The following is an 8,232-nucleotide window of genomic DNA, read 5'->3' on the forward strand; positions in this document are numbered from 1 at the left end:
CTCTCCCCGCTGCGCTGTTGCTGCTATCTCCCCTTCTCCCAGACCCCTGCGAGCGAAGTCGCGGGCTTGTCCCTCTCCGGAGCAGGCAAGCCGCGGGAACAAACTCTTGCAGCCAGCACCCTTTGACACGCTTGCTCCATACAGCCCGACAGTCGCTCCTTTGAACGAGCGACCCCCCCCCCCCACTTTGGGGAGGTTGCTCAGGCGTCGTTGGATGGGCCGGGAAGAAGCCAAATTGTCAAGGGGGTGGGGTGGCTACTGCTTTCTTTACATATTCCTTTCGCTCCCCTTTGCTTTGTGCCACCTCCCCCGCAGCTGCTTAGCCTGCAAAATTCAGAAAACTTACGCAGGCTGCACTAGTTTCATTGAAGGCAGTGGCTCAGCTCCAAAGTGAGTATGCTGTGATCTGCATTATGTTTTTTCAACTTTCACTCATAATTTGGATTTTGCAGTCTGCTTACTTGAGGGATTCTTTTTTAAAACCGATTTAAAACTGAGTCGGGTTCTTTTTCTTTTAATTTTAATTCTTGAACTTTACATTGTCCTGCACCCCAGTTTGGCACTTAACATTCCAGCTACAACTGATGATTAGATGGTTTGTTTTCGACTGTTACTGCTTTTAGCTGGTCTGAATACATAATTCTGAAATTAATTCTCTGAATCCTATGGGTGATTTAGTAGAATCCATAAATAATTGAATATATGAATTGCCGTGACAGCAATTTTATGGAATACTCCAAACCATCAGAATGATGTAGATCTCCCCAGATCTAAAGATTTTTCCAACCTGCTGATATTTCAATGGGGCCTTTTGTGGAGTGACTGGAGCCTCTTTAAACAGGTTGTTTTCTTTTGTTTCCACACTGTTCATTATTTTTTCACCTCTTCTTTCAAATTTCATACTATTTTTATTGTCATATTTCATGTTTTATATAATTTCTATATTTCATTGGAAATCAGACAGCATATAAATTTAATTAATAAATTAATGTGCATGAAATGAAGCGGACTTTTTAAGCTATACCAAATATCAGAGATTCACTTGAGCGTCCCTCTTTAATTCAGACTGCAGGCTGCAGTTCTGAAAACATTCTAATATTTCATCCAGATAAATATCCAGTGCTGCGTAGGTCCTAGTTTATGACGTACCTATTCTAAAAAAGAGAAAAAGAAATTTATCTGATACAGTACTATTTTTTTATTTCCCCTCAACATAATAGCTTGTGCATGGCTGAAGAAGGCTGCATTGCTTTCTCAGATGTTTCTGTGGGCTTTTTGAAATTGGGTTTCATTATTTTTTTAAACTTTTTTTTTGAAAAGAGTAGATTGCCTTACCTTTCCTAACATTTCAGTCTCTGTGTGTAACCCTCTTTGAAAAGATTAAATGATCAGCTAAGGGGTCAGGAGAGGCTCTGTTTTTAACCTTCTTTAGTCCTGATGGACAAATGAGTAATGTGTTGCAGATTGAGAACTACAGTATTTATTAACCTGATGCAAATAAATCCTGCCTTTTTCAGCTTTTCAGAGCTCTTCAAAGAGCACTCTCAGTTTCTTGGACAGTAAGCAGCCATCAGACAGAGCAAGCTACTCAGGGGAGAGGCAAAGGGCTTTTGAGCTGCACCTGCTACAGAGAATGTCAATGTAAGAGGCTTGTGCTGCTGTTACTGTATTATAAGATGCCAAGCAAAATGATGAGGAATATGTCTGTTCATTCTCTTTGCAAAGGAGAGATTCAGTTGAATATTAGACACAGGGATGTCTGTTTTTTTTTAAAAAAATAGTGCATAGTAGGCTAATGAAAATCCGGGGATAGAATGAAAAAAAAAAAAAAAAACAGCTGCTGAAGGGATTTGTAAAATCTTGGCTATGAGGTCCAAAAACTATGGGGTTTGGCAGAAGACATGCGAAGGCCAAGATCAGAATTGTCTTTGTCTATCAGAAGATCTTGACACTGTCCGTCCATCCATCCATCCATCCATCCATCCATCCATCCATCCATCCATCCATCCGATTCTTTGGTTCAGAGCTGTTGTATTTGAAATATGTAAACATTCAGAAAACAAAGTACATGTTGTCTTGAACTACATTCAGGATTATGGCCTGCCATTGTAGATACAGGGTTATTTGATTTGCATAATTAATTCAATTTCAATTTATATTGTTTATTGTAGCTATTATAATATTTATTGTAATTATAATGTATTTACGGTAGCAAAACAGATACCTAAGAGAATGTTAGGCTTAGAAATCCAATGGAACTGTCTTATTTTTATGGAAGTAGAGTACTCTCTTTCCTCCATTTATTACCAATTAGCTACAAGCCTGTTGAATAATACAGTAATCAGTAATATGTGGACAGATTTAATAATTTATGCAATGCTGTAGGTTGTCCTGAAGATAGAGGACAGCAGCCTATTTTTTTTTTAAAAAAAATCTACTTTTGAGCATTCTTAGGACAAATATTAAATAAAATACATTTAGTTCTTCAGCCTTACCTACCCATCCCAACATCCTAGAATTTTGTTGCAATCCAGTGTGCCTTGGAGTTGGGGTTTTTTTTTGCATGGGATGGATCATATCATCTGAAAATATGATATCAGTGATTAAGGACTTAAATGATCCGTTTGATCTCTCAAACCCAGATCTTTGTCTTCTTACCTACATAACAACAATACTGTTATTTCTAATTTGTTTTTTTTTTTAATGAAGGACTGCCTGAATCTGACATTTTATAAAGTAGTTTTGGCCTCCATTGAACTGAACAAAATCCTGACCTTGGGCCAATCTACATCTCTTTTCTACTTCTATTAAGCTTCTTTATGAAGCTTCTTTCTAGACTTATCAAGCATTCAATTTCAGATGCCTATAGATAAGGCAGTGCTTAAACAGTGAAATTTAGCAGTGAGTGAAAAAGAACGAAACAAAGTTGAAATACCATATTGTTATACTTGAATCTTCAGCCAAACTAAGTAAATTGGATTATTTTGGTTGAATCTACTGGTATTTGTAGGTAGATCCTTTGTCCATTTCTGATGGTTGCTAGTATAGTTTGAATGTGAGTTTTGTGCAGTATTCTTAAAACATAGAACATTAAAGAAGAAGATCATCATCAGCAACAAGTCTAGTTCAAAACAACAGCACAATCATTTAAGCGTACTATAGAGTGCTGTGGAAAATTTTAGACATCATTTCCCAAGCAACAGGACATGAGGGATTTTAGCTGAGTGTCTTTCCTAAATTTTACCACCAACTCATAGCCAGAAAAAACAACATTCTTTTGAGTAAAATATGTGGTCTTTATGTTTTATAAAGATAACTGAAGAATTATTTATTTAGTCAATTCATCTAGTGGTCCATCTTGAATAGATGACTGGGTGACAATATTTAAAATCAAAATTAAATTTATTACAACTGCAAAAACTAAATTATAGATCACCTAAGAAAAATACCCTCTAACACACAGGTGTCAAACTCGATTGTGTCACATGATGTATCGTGAGGTATCATGATGTTTTTTGCCTTTGTGGAGCTGGGATGGGTGTGGCCCTCAAATGACATATCTGATCCACAGGCTGCCAGTTTGACACCCCTGGTCTAACACAACTCTGGTGTGTTGGCTCTTTATACACTCAGGACCCAAGGGCTAGGCGGATCTTTAGGGCTTTGCAAAAGAGCAGAAGGATCAGGCCAGCCTGATCTCTGGAAGGAGGATAATTTGAGAGTAGAATCTATGGTACCTCCCACCCAGCCAAAGATAGCATTTACAGTTTTGACAAGTATCAATATCTTACTTGGGACAGCATTAAGTTAGGAGACTGATTTCCTATACTACTTACTTAGCCATCCAACATACAGAATAAAAAGGGTTCAGTTATTAAGCATATCACATCTGGGTTACAAACATCTGAATGGCTACTAAGCTTGAGAATTCTCCATCAGATTTTCAGATATCTTGGTATTCAGATCTGCTTTTCTTTTCCAGAACTATAATAACATGCTTATTGATTTTACTGATAAGGAAATAGCCACAATCATATGAAATCTAGGATGATTTAATCCAGGTGGTAGTAAAAATGAAAATGTCATCAATAAGTAAGATGTTGGAAACATAAGCACAGCAGAATCCTGTGATTGTACCTATGAAGAAATAAATGATGCAATTACATATCTGATTTTTCATAGCAAGTTTCTAAAATTGTTAATGTATATCTTCAGGCTATCATTTTTTAAAAAAACTTGCTTTATATTTTGATGATACATTCACTCGTTGATTTCTTAATTTCTCATGGTTTGCGGGAACAGCAAAATATGAATGGTAAATGATTGATGTGGTTTTTAGTTTTCAGAATTGCTGAGATACTGTAATGACACCTGACTATGCTGCAAGTACTGAGGGGATTATTGTATGTATGTATGTATGTATGTGTGTATGTGTGTATGTATGTATGTGTGTGTGTGTGTGTATTGTTGTTGTTAATTGCGAAGTCGTGTCCGACCCATCGCGACCCCATGGACAACGTTCCTCCAGGTCTTCCTGTCCTCTACCATCTTCTGGAGTCCATTTAAGTTCACACCTACTGCTTCAGTGACTCCATCCAGCCATCTCATTCTCTGTTGTCCCCTTCTTCTATTGCCCTCAATCTTTCCCAGCATTAGGCCCTTCTCCAGTGAGTCTTTCCTTCTCATTAGGTGGCCAAAGTACTTGAGTTTCAACTTCAGGATCTAGCCTTCTAAAGAGCAGTCGGGGTTGATCTCTTCTAGGACTGACCGGTTTGAATGCCTTGCAGTCCAAGGGACTCGCAGGAGTCTTCTCCAGCACCATAATTCAAAGGCCTCAATTCTTTTGCGCTCAGCCTTTCTTATGGTCCAACTTTCACAGCCATACATTGCAACTGGGAAAACCATGGCCTGGACTATACGCACTTTTGTTGGCAGGGTGATGTCTCTGCTTTTTAGTATGCTGTCTAGATTTGCCATAGCTTTCCTCCCTTTAATTTCTTGGCTGCAGTCCCCATCTGAGGTGATCTTTGAGCCCAGAAAAATAAAATCTGTCACTACCTCATTTCTTCCCCATCTATTTGCCAGGAATTGAGAGGGCCGGATGCCATGATTTTGGTTTTCTTAATGTTGAGTTTCAAGCCAACTTTTGCACTCTCCTTCTTCACCCGCATCAAGAGGCTCTTTAGTTCCTCTTCACTTTCTGCCATTAGAGTGGTATCATCTGCATATCTTAGGTTGTTGATATTTCTCCCGGCAATCTTAATTCCAACTTTTGATTCATCTAGCCCTGCCTTTCTCATGATGTGCTCTGCATATAAGTTAAATAGGCAGGGCGACAGTATACAGCCTTGCCGGACTCCTTTTCCAATTTTGAACCAATCAGTGGTTCCGTGTCCAGTTCTCACTGTTGCTTCTTGACCCGCATGTTTCTCAAGAGACAAATAAGATGGTCTGGTATTCCATCTCTTTAAGAACTTGCCACAATTTGTTGTGATCCACACAATCAAAGGCTTTTGCATAGTCAATGAAGCAGAAGTAGATGTTTTTCTGGAACTCCCTAGCTTTCTCCATGATCCAGCGTATGTTGGCAATTTGATCTCTAGTTCCTCTGCCTCTTCGAAATCCTGCCTGTACTTCTGGTAGTTCTCGATCCACATACTGCTGGAGTCTAGCTTGTAGGATTTTAAGCATAACTTTACTAGCATGTGAAATGAGTGCAATGGTGCGATAGTTTGAACATTCTTTGGCATTGCCTTTCTTTGGAATTGGAATGTAAACTGACCTTTTCCAATCCTGTGGCCACTGTTGAGTTTTCCAAATTTGCTGGCAAATTGAGTGTAGCACTTTTACTGCATCGTCTTTTAAGATTTTGAATAGCTCAGCTGGAATACTGTCACCTCCACTAGCTTTGTTGTTGCTCAGATTTTCTAAGGCCCATTTCACTTCACATTCTAGGATGTCTGGTTCGAGGTCAGTGACCATCTCATTGTGGTTATCTGGGATGTTAAGCTCATTCTTGTATAGTTCTTCTGTGTAGTTTTGCCATCTCTTCTTAATCTCTTCTGCCTCTGTTAGGTCTCTGCCATTTTGGTCCTTTATCATGCCCATCTTTGCATGAAACGTTCCCTTCATATCCCCAATTTTCTTGAAGAGATCTCTGGTCCTCCCTATTCTGTTGTTTTCTTCTATTTCTTTGCACTGTTCATTTAAGAAGGCATCTTATCTCTTCTAGCTACTCTCTGGAATTCTGCATTCAATTGGGTGTATCTTTCTCTTTCTCCTTTGCCTTTCGCTTCCCTTCTTTCCTCAGCTATTTGCAAAGCTTCCTCAGACAGCCATTTTGCGTTCTTGCATTTTTTTTTCTTTGGGATGGTTTTAGTTGCTACCTCTTGTACAATGTTGCGAACTTCCATCCATAGTCTTCAGGCACTCTGTCTATCAGATCTAATCCTAAATCCATTTGTCACCTCTACTGTATATTCATCAGGAATATGATTTAGTTCATACCTGAGTGGCCTAGTGCTTTTCCCTACTTTTTTCAATTGAAGCCTAAATTTTGCAACGAGAAGCTCATGATCTGAGCCACAGTCAGCTCCTGGTCTTGTTTTTACTGACTGTATAGAGCTTCTCCATCTTGGGCTGCAGAGCACATAGTCAATCTGATTTCTATGTTGACCGTCGGGTGATGTCCATGTGTAGAGCCGTCTCTTGGGTTGTTGGAAAAGAGTGTTTGTTATGGGAATATAGTATTCTCTTGACAAAATTCTATTAGCCTGTGCCCTGCTTCATTTTGTACTCCAAGGCCAAACTTGCCTGTTATTCCGGTTATCTTTTGGCTTCTCCTTGCATTCCAAACCCCCCATGATGATAAGGACATCATTTTTTGGTTGTTTAATTCTATAAGGTGCTGTAGGGCTTCATAAAATGGTCAATTCATACTTTCTTCAGCACCAGTGGTTGGGGGCATAGATTTGGACTACTGTGATATTGAATGGTTTGCCTTGGATTCGAATTGAGATCATTCTGTCATTTTGGGGATTGTATCCCAGTATTGCTTTTCCTATTCTTTTATTGACTATGAAGGCTACTCCATTTCTTATGAGGGATTCTTGCCCACAGTAGTATACCTGATGGTCATCTGAGTTAAATTCACCCATTCCTGTCCATTTTAGTTCGCTGATTCCTAAGATGTCGATGTTAAGTCTTGTCATCTCTTTTTTGACTACGTCTAGCTTGCCTTGATTCATGGATCTTACATTCCAGGTTCTATGGAGAAAAAATCTTTACAGCATCAAAGGTTGCCATTTCCTTCTCAGTGGATCACATTTTGTCAGAAACCTTGCTATAACCTGTCCTCTTGGGGTGGCCCCCTGCACGGCATAGCTTATAGCTTCATTGAAGTACGCAAGCCCCGTCGCACGACAGGGAGTAATCAATAAAGGGGTGTGTATTGATAGTGTGTGTGTGTGTGTGTGATAGTGTATGTATGTATGTATGTTTGTGTGTGTGTGTGTATATATATATATATATATATATATATATATATATATATATATATATTCAAAATAATGATCCCCAAGAGAATATCTATGAAAAATAGAATTTAATCCACCAAGCTTTCGTCAAATACATTTGACATCGTCAGGGTTTAAAGGCAAGCGCCGGGGGAAGTCTTATATACAGTTGTTTAATGCCTGTTTCCGGTTCCTCGAGCGTGTCATCGGCCCCAGCTGATCAAGTTGAGTCCCAAGCACACGCCCCACATCAGCACCTATCCTCTTTCCATTGCTAATTTGCATTCTGTCGTACGTTACTCCGTTATGCATGTGCTTGGGACTCAGCTTGATCAGCTGGGGCCGATGACACACTCGAGGAGCCGGAAACAGGCATTAAACAACTGTATATAAGACTTCCCCCGGTGTTTGCCTTTTAACCCTGACAATGTCAAATGTATTTGACGAAAGCTTGGTGGATTAAATTCTATTTTTCATAGATATTCTCTTGGGGATCATTATTTTGACAATATGAATACTCCCAAGAGTCGCATTTTTGTTTTTATTTCTAATCATATATATATATATATATATATATATATATATATATATATGTGTGTGTGTGTGTGTGTGTGTGTGTGTGTGTGTGTGTGTGTGTGTGTGTGTGTTCTGAGGTTTTCGCGGGTGTTTGTATGTAGGTCTTTGGTTGGTGCACGCGTTATAGAACATAAAAACTCAG

Source organism: Crotalus tigris, unplaced genomic scaffold (genome assembly GCF_016545835.1).
Source record: "Crotalus tigris isolate CLP2741 ecotype Arizona unplaced genomic scaffold, ASM1654583v1 scf7180000017731.4096049, whole genome shotgun sequence".
NCBI lineage: Eukaryota > Metazoa > Chordata > Lepidosauria > Squamata > Viperidae > Crotalus > Crotalus tigris.